The sequence below is a fragment of the Pinus tabuliformis genome, chromosome 6 (assembly GCF_031772625.1).
Source record: "Pinus tabuliformis cultivar Carrire ecotype Pingquan chromosome 6, CPIR1, whole genome shotgun sequence".
NCBI lineage: Eukaryota > Viridiplantae > Streptophyta > Pinopsida > Pinales > Pinaceae > Pinus > Pinus tabuliformis.
In genome coordinates, this window is record NC_142292.1 from 158,239,983 (window position 1) to 158,252,360 (window position 12,378).

Here is a 12,378-nt window from a genome sequence, read left to right on the forward strand (position 1 = left end):
AAGTATACTTCTTGTGCGGATCACCAAGAGCTACCTCAAGCAAAACGCCACACTTCAGCTTCACATTAATCTGAATATTAAATAGATACAATTTGTTAGGGACAACAAATCATATCCCGGGAAAATAGGAATTGAATAACTATAAAAAGGAAAATCACAACTACGTAACAATAATAGCCTATTCTCCATTAATTCTAACAGGAGAGGTAGTTAGGATTCAGCCACCATCCCCACACTAACTCTGATGAAAAAAACATCCTATAGAAAATTTCGATCATTTCTCGATTTGTGCATGTCATCCTTGTCCAATGGACATGTTAATATTCTTTGGATCTTTCCGTTTTTATGGAATGTCTTGTAAAGGACTAAGGTATGGTAATGAGGGACTTAATTGTGAAACATTATTAAGACATATCCCTTTTCCCTACAATACAATTTATTTTATTTTATTTCAATTTTGGATTTTTATGAAAAAGTTAAATGTTGAAAAGGATTTAAAACAAGTGCAAGAATAAGTTTACAATGAAAAATAAATTTATATGTATGAGACATTTTTTTTTCCAATTATGATATTTTATAATTATTAATTTAGGAATATAGAAAGTTATAAATGAATTAAGGCTCTTACAAAATAAACAAATTTAATGTCTCGACTTATCCACCAAATCCTATTGAGTATAGATTTTTTTGTAACTTCCTGAAATGACCTCTTTACCTGCTTCCTCTCTTGTATCGCAAGCTGCAAATGTCTAACCTTCAGGTCTCCACTTGAATTTCTGGTCAACTCCAAAACCCTTAGAGTCAAATAATCCAAAATCTTTGCACATTATACAACAACCATTGCTCCCACTGTGCCATTTGCAGATATGCACGATTTCAGCAGGCGATAGATGAGTCGCACTACGAGATGAGCAAATATACTGCTTCTTTTCGCTCTTATCCTTCTTGTTGTTGAGGACGGGGGCCAAGGATTAGCCCATGAGAAAGCCATGCACCCCTTTACCTCACATATTCCCTCCTAAAATAATTGATCCCGCTTCTTAAACCTGTCTCCGATCCCCCGTCTTGTTATCTCAGTGTGGCAAAAATTGATGAGAGCGCTAAAGAACTGGATATTGCTTTCGATTCTCTCAGAAATATTTTCTAATTTATAGAGGGTTTCAGCGTATCGACCTACCTCTTCTCGTTCACTTAACGTTGGAAGCTTTAACCATATTTTTCCTCAAATCCATAGAATACAATAATTCACACTACTCCACTTATCATCCATAAACATAAACCCTAAACCTAATCCGACAACAAAAACCCTAAACCGAATTCGACAATTCACACTGACAAACATAAACCCTAAACCTAATTCGACAATTCACACTGGTCTACTTATAATCGGAAATCCTCAACCTAATGAGATCCAGAGCATTTCTTAGAAAGACCGAGCATTTCCCGGAAAGACCATTGGCATATCCGATAAGAGGAGGACTACGGTCTGTTAATGAAGCTATTGGCATATCCACTAAGAAAAACACCATTCCTAAGAGTTGCTGCCACAAAATTCGTTCATTAGTATTTGTTGGCGTCTGTTGTTTTCCTCTGCTCACTACAACGATCTAAAGAAATCTTGTTGCGTGAACATTTGGTACGTGAGCCCTTAGGTCAAGAAAAATCAATGTCTCTCCCACCCACTCAGATTGATTGTGTTTATTCGATTGAAGGGATTCGGTAATCCATAGAATGTTTCATCTAAATATCCATTTCAGCAAGCGATTAAATTTTATTTACTCAGGAATTGATTGCTAGATTTGAAGAAAATGGGTAAGGTAGTTATAGAGGGTTCCTCATTTGAAGACATGTATTTCTATATACTCTACTTCTGGATTCTAATAAACATTAATATAAAATATATAAATAAATAGATTGAAAATTAAATTTTATATAAATAATAATATCAATAAATAAAATGGTTAATTTAATAACCATGTTTTTATAACGTAATTTAATAATTAACCTAGTTTATTTTATTTGTAATATGTTTTTGGCGGATATTTTACATATTTTCTCTTCTAATTAATATAAAATATATAAGTATTAATATTAATAAATAAATAAATTATTAATTATTAATAAAGAGATTGAAAATTGAATTTTATATAAATATTAATATCAATAAATAAAATGATAATTTAATAATTTACCATTAATAAAGATGTAGTTTATTTGTTATATGTTTTGAAGAGTTTTTTACATATTTTCTAGTCTAATTTACTTAGAATTTGAAAAGTATTCACTGGAATAGTTAGAATCATAAGTTTGAGTTATGATCTCATCATCGTCCCAAGGTTTCTTTGGCTATTGAATCTATATATACACGGAAAATCCATTTTAAGCTATACAATTTAAGATTTGAATCCATATATGTAATAAAAAATGTCCATTTTAAATAACAAAAACCAAGATTTACAAAACATTGTTTTGTGCTAAAAACTCCAAAACTTATAATGATTAGACAAACCTAAATGTTGACAATGGGAGTCCCTACGCATTAACTATATATATAAACAAAAGTGAAACAAAAATTGTCAAATAACCATTAAAATATATTCAAGACATCAGATTAATACAATTTCGTGAAATACTAAAATATGATACATTGCTAGATAATTTGGATAATTACATAAATGTTTAACTATTTTAATGAACCTTTGAGTATATACATGTGTGAGAATATCTATATCTATATATATATATATATATATATATATATATATAGATAGATAGATATAGATATATATGCAATGGTCTATCCCCATCACGATGCAATTTGAGAAGATTTCCGATCCTCTCGAACTATGAAGAAAAACTCGTTGGTTGCATCAACGTACCACCCTTTCAACGCAAAACATCTAAGGGCATCGCAAACCTGTTATTGCCTCAAACATCCATGGCCTAAACGGCCATAGTCCCTCTAAGAAGTTGGCCGCTAAGGGGAACCTCCAGGTAGCTATTTAGCAGGCTGAGGTCTCGTTCGTAATGGGAATTAACCAGACAAATCACTCCACCAACTAGGAATGGCCATACTCTCTCTCTCTATATATATTACATCATAAAATATAAATGAAATATTTGAAATTAATTTAAAATATCGATATAAATTTTTCTATATACAAAGCTAAAAATCATAAATAAAATTTAAAATAATATTCCATTATTATTATTAAAAAATAAATATATTTTTAATTACCTTATTTTTAATTCAAATTTTGAGAATAATTTATTTCATAAAAAACTACTCATATTTAAAAAAAATATTTTATTTTAAGAAATAAATATAACAATAAAAATTAATTATATGCAAAGTTTTAATTCATAAAATTGTTATTATAGAAAATGTTAATTTAATTAAACTGAACTAAAAGGAAGGAAACAAAAGAGGTGATACATTCATTTTAACACCAAAATCTCAAACCCTTTATTTTCATTTTCAGCTTTACGAGCTAACAATTTTTTCTTAATGGAGGCATCAAGGGAGGAGCTTTTAATTTTGTCACTTACTTGGCGAAGAATTTTGCTGCTAGGGTCTTTGTTTAAAACTCTATAACAGCCAGTGTTGACTAAGTGTTCTTCCATTTTATGCTCATAGTCAGACCTATTCATGATGACAGTGGCATTACCTTTGTCGGCTTTTAAGATTATAATGTTTTTGTTATTTTTGATGTTTTTTAGGGCTATGGCTTCATCTTTGGATATGTTGTTGGGGGGAGGTCTGGCATTTCTAAGAATTCTGGAAACATCTTGCCTTATTTCCTCTGCTTTGTTTTGGTCATTGTTTTTTATAATGACTTCAATGTTACTTATGATGTCATATATAGGAATTTTGGTTGGGGATACTGCAAAATTTAAACCTTTTTCAAGAAGCAGTTTTAGGTTGTCATCTAACACTAGCTGAGAGAGGTTTACTACTGTCGAATTTTTGCTGAGGAGGTGAAGAGAATTAGATGAGTTATTGCTTTGGCCACATTCCACTGCGTGAGAGGCTTCATTATTTTGCTGAGATGAGTTAATAGATTGTTCAAGTTTATGCTGCGTGGAGGCCAGTTCATGCTGCGAGGAGGCCAGTTCACGAGTCTCCTACGTAGGATCAAGACTTTCAACCTGCGCATATACGTGGTCATTCTGTGCAAGATCATAAAGATGCTCCTACGTCGGGATGCGTGCTACTTCACACTGCGAGGATGTTTGACCTGCGTACTCCTGCGTAGGGATCAGACTTTCAACCCGCGTAGATGTGTTAAGAAGCTTCTGCATTTTTCTGATGGAGGGATTACTGCTCAGGTTCAGATTTATACTTGGACCCAACACATTGCTAGATACATTATCATACTGTGTTAAGCTGCTGGAAGTATTCATTTCCAGGTTTGAATTTAGGTGCAGAATCTGCACGTTGTTTATTTGAGGATTGGGAAGCGCGCAAGGCAATTGGCAAATGAGGTTGTGGTTTCTCAGCGAGTTTAGTTTTCTGGTTTTATTGGCTAGAGTAAAATTAAGAAATTTCTCAGCTGTGCCGTAAGTGAGGGCATCTAAATTTCGCCAGAGATCAGAGCTAAGAATTGAAGACAGCAAGAGGTGTAAACCCAGAAGATTTTTAGAGGTTTTAATTAACTGAAATTTGGCAAATTCAATTTCATGTTTTATGAGGGTTTTGCTAAGATTATTAAATAGAGAAATGTTACGACCACGATTGAGAGGATGGCTGCATTTGGCGAACTTAGGAGTGAGGTTTTCATCTCTGCATTGCTTTAGAAATATAAGATTGGATAGGATTCTGGCTCTTGACATTCTCATCTTCTCAAATTTAAGAGCATTGTTCTGCATGTCCCTTCCATGGTGGGACTTAATGGTGTTGAAGAGAGATTCCATACAGGCTGGTAGAGTATTTTAATTAATGGAAAAACCTGTGAGCAATTTATGAAACCGACGTTTCGGACTAGCTAAGTGAGTCCATCATCAGGGTAATGAGATCTGTATTTTGAGAAGAGAGAGTCAAGAAGATGTGAACCTATTAATAGAAGGATAGAGAGATAACTTTGGGAAGGTGAGGTCGGCTTGAATTTTCATATATTTATTAATAAATTGATTAAATTAATTTTAATTTAGTTTTGAATTTTATTTTAATAATAAATTTAAAACTAAATTAAAAATAAAATTAATTTAACCTAAATTAAAAATAAAATTAAAATTAAAAATAATTTAAACTAAATTTAAAATAAAATCAATTTAATTAATTAATTAATTTAATTATATATATATATATATATATATATATATATATATATATATATATATATATATATACGTATATGTATATTTTTATTTTAATTATAATTTTTTAAATTATGAGCTGTGAATGTTGTCTCAAGGAAGAATTTGCATAAATTAAAGTTACTTTATTTTATTCAGCAAGGGTTTCCAGGTATTACTTAGTTTAAGACTATCATCCCTATTCATATTATTAGAAGATTTTTCAATTTCAATTGCCTCTTTAATACTTCTTTCTAAATAGTGGTCTTCCTTATGGATTAATTTAGCTTGTTCCATGCATATATAGTGAGAGGAGGAACAAGCGTGCTCTACAAGACCTGATTTATCAGACCTATTTCTAGTAATATCACTAGCGTGTTCTTTTAATCTTACTCCAAAGGATCTCCCTGTTTCCCCTATATAAACTTTACCGCACGAACAGGGAATCAAATAAACACCTTTGTGATTTTTTGAGTCGATTGCATCTTTAGCAGATTCAAGCATGTTTTTTATGGTGTTAGGGGGGGTGAAAGCTACCATAATGTTGTGCTTAGCGAGAAGTTTGGCAATTTTATCAATGGTTCCTTTGATATAGGAAAGGGAGATTCTAGGGGTTTCAAATGATTTCCTTTTGTTTTGTTTATTGCTTAGCAAAGGAAATCATTTGAAACCCCTAGAATCTCCCTTCCCTATATCAAAGGAACCACTGATAAAATTGCCAAAGTTCTCGCTAAGCACAACATTATGGTAGCTTTCACCCCCCCTAACACCATAAAAAACATGCTTGAATCTGCTAAAGATGCAATCGACCCAAAAAATCACAAAGGCGTTTATTCGATTCCCTGTTCGTGCGGTAAAGTTTATATAGGGGAAACAGGGAGATCCTTTGGAGTAAGATTAAAAGAACACGCTAGTGATATTACTAGAAATAGGTCTGATAAATTAGGTCTTGCAGAGCACGCTTGTTCCTCCTCTCACTATATATGCATGCAACAAGCTAAATTAATCCATAAGGAAGACCACTATTTAAAAAGAAGAATTAAAAAGGCAATTGAAATTGAAAAATCTTCTAATAATATGAATAGGGATGATGGCCTTAAACTAAGTAATACCTGGAAACCCTTGCTGAATAAAATAAAGTAACTTTAATTTATGCAAATTCTTCCTTGAGACAGCATTCACAGCTCATAATTTAAAAAATTATAATTAAAATAAAAATATACATACACACACATATATATATATATATATATATATATATATATATATATATATATAAATAATTAAATTAATTAATTAATGAATTAAAATAATATTTAAACTAAATTTAAAATTAATTTAATTAATTAATTAATTAATTAATTAAATTGATTTTATTTTAAATTTAGTTTAAATTATTTTTTAATTTTAATTTTATTTTTAATTTAGGTTAAATTAATTTTATTTTTAATTTAGTTTTAAATTTATTATTAAAGTAAAATTCAAAACAAAATTAAAATTAATTTAATCAATTTATTAATAAATATGAAAATTCAAGCCGACCTCACCTTCCCAAAGTTATCTCTCTATCTTTCTATTAATAGGTTCACATCTTCTTGACTCTCTCTTCTCAAAATACGGATCTCATTACCCTAATGATGGACTCACTTAGATAGTCCGAAACGTCGGTTTCTTAAATTGCTCACAGGTTTTTCCATTAATTAAAATACATATAATTTTGATGGGATGTATATAGTTTTAAAAGTTGTTTTGATTGTGTTAAACACTTTTGCTAATTTTTATTTTTAAATTAATTTATCTTTTAAAAATAGTAAATTATGGAATTTATGTTCCTTATTTACTTAAAATGTTTTTGTTTTTATTAAATCATGAAATTTTTGTAATGGTTGATTTTGGAATAATTAAAAAATAGAAATTAGAAATGAAAGAATGTTGAGCAAAATATTAAAGTGGAAAAACAAAATATAAAAACAAAATTTATCTATCATTTTATTTTTTTCTTAAATATATTTTTTTATTTATAAATAATAACTTAAAAAAATAGGGGATTTATATATTTGTTTTATTTTATTTTATAATTTAAAATTATTATAAATTAATGCTAAGTTAATTTTGACTCAGTAAAATAATCAAATCTATCTTCACTAAAGAAGTATTTTTCAGTAAATTATATGTAATGAAGCCTTTACCATTTTAAGTATACTTTATTATTCATTTATGGATACATTCTTTTCGCAAAGAAACAAAGATGAAAATGTTAATAATCAAATTCCACAAAGCGATAACATGGTAGTGAAGAGTCATTTCCCAATCTTTGTTAAAATTTTAAACGTTGATATTTTATTAACAAGAGTAGTTTAAAAATATTTAAATGATGGTTTAACAATGAATTTAAAAATAGTCAAATTTATTTTAAATAAACAAGTAATTTTCCGTAAATTATATGTAATGAAGCATTTACAAGTCTAAGAATACTTTATTATTCATTTATGGATACATTCTTTTCCAAAAGAAACAGATGAGAATGTTAATAATCAATTTCCACAAAGTGATAAGATGGAAGTGAAGATTCATTTCCCAATCTTTGTTAAAATTTTGAAGGTTGACATTTTATTAACCAAGGTAGTTTAAAAATATTTAAATGATGGTTTAACAATGAATTTAAAAACAAATAAATTATATAAATAGATTTTTGGTTTAACAATGAAAGTGGTATGTCCGTTAACTCAAAAATATCAACTTTCACCCATATTCAATTTGGATATAATGAATATAATTTGGATAACAAAAAATACACAATATATCGTTAATAATGATTAAATTATATTAAATTTGTATTAAAAAAATATTATTTATTTTATTATTCACAACATAGAAGCAAAAAAAATTATAGTTTTATGGTTAGTGTGCTCTCATCGAGAGAGAAATAACCTAACAAAAATTCAATGCCGTGGAAACCTCTTACTACTCTCGTCACAATCATAGAGCTTTAGCCACAAACTTTCACATGGCCAATGGATGAAGTGCTCCTCACTTTAGTCTACCCATCCTACAACAAGACAATTACACCACCGCTATGTATGCCATTATTTGTTCAACTAAAAACTCATGAATATCCAACTCCAATGCCTTTGATACTAAAGCATTATCCTTGAATTTAACATAAGAAAACTCATTGAAGTTTCGTGACTGGTAGTCCCTAAGAACTTGAATATTCTCAATATTTACACAATCTTGAAACTGCTCTCACAAGCTTCCGCTGCCTAAGAATGGTTTTTACAAATAATTCCCAAGAAAATATTTCATCTATGTTTGTTAAAATTGGCAACTATGGAAAAACTTCATCTGGGTCATTTTATTCAAGGCTGATAATATTTTTATTAGATTCCTCTCGTCGAGAGGTGTAGGATTGATATAAAGATCATCTGATTCTGATAAATATTCATGGAGATATGAATTTATTTTGATTATGGAATTATTATCAAGCCGACCTACAACTCATGTAGGCTCAGAAGCCCAACAGTTGCATATATTCAAACACCAATGTTCTGTAAATATAGGAGGACTTTCCCTCATTTGGACTCACTCATCTCATCACATCTCTCTCTCTCTCTACTACGCAGAAAAGAGTCTCTTCTCTACTGTGCAGAAAAGGGTCTCTCCCTCACACATGTGAAGCCGGAAGCTGCTGAAACTGAAGCTGCAACTATTGACTTGCGTGGACTAGAAAATCTCGTCATCTGAACTGCATTGTAGGTTCATCTAAATCTCCTCTGAAAACCACAACTTTTGGTGGTGGAATCAAGCCAATCCGACGGTCGGTTTGTGAGATATCATCTGCCCTAGTTTGATGATGAAGTCGCTAATGCTGATGTCGCTGATCTAGGGTTTGCTACTACTGATATGAATAAGATTTATTGTACTATTTCTCTCTGCTGAATTATTGAAGAGAAAAGATGATTTGATCAAAGGGTTTCCCCACACATTGTGGGGTTTGTCCCTGGCTAGCCGCCACATCTTGTGTCTCTTGTCTTGGTTTGTTTTCTATTGATCATTTAATGTTCTATCTGCACTTTACTTTATGTACATGTGATTGCTAATCTGTGGAATATAATAAGGAAAATAAGTTAACTATTATAAGAATAGAACATACCATAACTTAACATGGTATTAGAGCTAAGGTGAAGACAAAGCCTGAGCAAGAGCAAGAGCAATCACCGAAGAGAATATTGGCACGACTATCCTAAAAGAACTATGGGGTCCTCAACACTCTTTCCTTCCAAAGACAAGCTCTGTGAGAAAGCTGACTATCACGGATGGAAGATGTCTATCGATCTAACCCTAGAAGATCAAGGACTGCTGGACCATGTAAGAGGCAATATTGTTGAGCCTCCATCAAATGCATCCACTGGTGCCTGGAACAAATAGAAAAATGGAGAAATCAAAACAAATAAGATCATTCGAGACTCTATCGACAAGCACTTGGTGGCCTACATCTCTAACTTAGACACCTCCAAGGAAGTCTACGATAGACTGGTGAGTTTATTTAAAGTAAATGATGCAATTCAAGTTTTTTTCTTAGAAATAAGCTGAAGGAAATTAAGAAGGGTAAAGATGAGAGTATGCAAGCATACTTCTTAAGGATCACAGGAATCAGGAACGATCTCCTATCTATTGGGAAGGATATTATTGACAGAGAAATGGCACTCATGACTCTTGGGGGATTACCATCCGAATGGTACGTGTTCAGGACTACTCTTCTGAACAATAATGTAATTCCTTTTTGAGTAATTAATGGCTAGATGCATTCAAGAAGAAACAAGGGTAGAAGAGCAAGAAATGCCCATGTCTAAAGGTCCTCCTACTGCCTTTTCTTCTCACGCTAAGAAAATAAATAATCTTAAGACTAAATCAAAAGGAAAGGCTGGACCTAAGGATGGAAGAAAATGATGATGTTACATTTGCGATAAAGCAGGTCACTATGCAAGGGAGTGCCCTGATAGAAAAGACCCACACTGGGACGATGATAAAAATCCCTCTGATGAAAATCAAAGGAATGAAAAAATTCAATAGCAAAGGTAAGAGGAGAGCTGGGAATCAAGGAAGAGGACAACCATTCAAGAAGACTAGAAATTCCAGGATGTATTAAATGCACCTTACCTAAAAAAGAACCCAGTGTCCATCTCGGTAATGGAAGACAAAGGCTACAAGGTAACTTTTAGCGATGGCAAGGTACGTATATGGAAAAATAATGTTAAAGATTCCTTTACTCTTGGGTTTCATGTTGATTCATTATATTAGGTCGATGGAAGTCCGCTAGGTTTCATATCTTATGACACATCTCTTCAGTCTGAACTTTGGCATTGGAGGTTTGCCCACCTTCATTATAAAGCTCTACCCGGTGTAAGACAAATGGTGACAGGGATGCCCAAATTCCAAGTAGAGAAAGAAGGTGTATGTCCAGGATGTGCCGAAGGAAAGCTCAAAAGGGGACCATTCCCCTCAAGCCAAAGCAAGACCTCCCATATATTACAGTTGGTTCACTCAAGCATATCTGATGCTGGCATTAAGAGGGAGACTACTACACCACATACTCCTAAGAAGAATGGTGTGGCAGAAAGGAAGAACCGTATGATTGTGGAAGATGTCTCTATGCATAGATGATGTAACAATGCCTGATGTGGAGGAACCCATGGATCTTATTTATCCACATGAGCCTCCCTCTTCTAGGAAGAGTCCTTCATGACTTAGGGGGATACTTGATGATGCTAAAGGACATGTTGCACCCCAAGGATCCTTCCGTGAAAGTAAGAAACATAACAAGTATTAGGGATAACTGACCATCATGAGCACGATCATACAAAATGAGCCTCCATCATTCTCAGATGCCATCAGGTATCAAGGAAGGATGATATGACCAAAGAATATGAGTCTGTTATGGAGAATGATGTCTGGGAAGTAGTTTCCAGACCCCAGGACAAGACAATTGTCACTTCTAAATGGCTTTACAAGATAAAGCATGCAACAAATGAAAGTACGGAAAAGTATAAGGCTCGTTTTGTTGCTCATGGTTTCTCCTAGAAGGAAGGTATAGACTATGATGTGATATTTGCACCTGTTGCCAGATATATGACCATCCGCTCAATCATAGCCCTTGTGGCTTCACAAGGATGGAACCTACATCAGATGGATGTCAAGACCACGTTCTTGCACGGTTCGATCAAAGAAGAGGTCTACGTGGAGCAACCTGAAGGATTTGAGATTTATGATCGAAAATCTCATGTATGCAAGTTGAAGAAGGCTCTCTATGGGATGAAGCAAGAACCCTGAGCATGGTATGAGAGGATCGATAGCTACTTGATGAAGCTGGGATTCACTGGGAGTGAAGCCGATCCTAACCTTTACTTTAAGGTTGAAGATGACAAGCCTCTCATACTGGTGTTGTATGTGGATGACCTCTTTCTAACAAGTGCATACCCTCTCATTCACAAATGTAAGAGGGAGTTGGCTTCTGAATTTGAAATGAAGGACTAAGGACTTGAAGTGTGGCAGAAGCCAAGGGAAATTTTCCTATCTCGAGGAAAATATGTGGTAAATATATTGGAAAGATTCGGTATAATGAACTGCAATCCTGTGACTACCTCGAGGATCTTAACTTTTAGAAGTTATATGGTAGTAATGTCGGACTAGATTTGGGAAATGCCTCTGAGTTTCATAAACTCATTCGCATTGATGTTCTTGGTGAACCTCCATCCGAACATATGTTTTACAGTTAGCATTGTGAGCTCATATTTGGTTGAGCCTCACTGGATTGATGCCAAGAATCTTTTGAGATATCTTCATGGCACAATTACTAATGGGTTAAGATACACTGCCGAAGATGTGAGACTACTTGGATATACTGATGCTAATTGGGCAGGCAGTGCGGTGGACCGTAAGAGAACTTCTGGGTGTTGTTTCACCTTGGGATCTGCTTCGATATCCTGAATAACTAGGAAGTAGAATTTAATGGCCTTGAGCATTGCCGAAGAAGAATATATCGCTGCTAGCATGACCTCATGTGAGACAGTTTGGTTGCAAAAG

At 32.8% G+C, this 12,378-nt stretch overlaps 1 non-coding gene across 1 annotated transcript; it reads right to left on the minus strand.

Annotated features, from left to right (window-relative positions):
- Positions 1-263: 263 nt before the first annotated feature.
- Positions 264-366, minus strand: LOC149257861 (U6 spliceosomal RNA). The gene has a single exon (XR_016261279.1). It is a non-coding gene; the product is annotated as a U6 spliceosomal RNA (small nuclear RNA).
- Between the last annotated feature and the right edge of the window lie 12,012 nt (positions 367-12,378).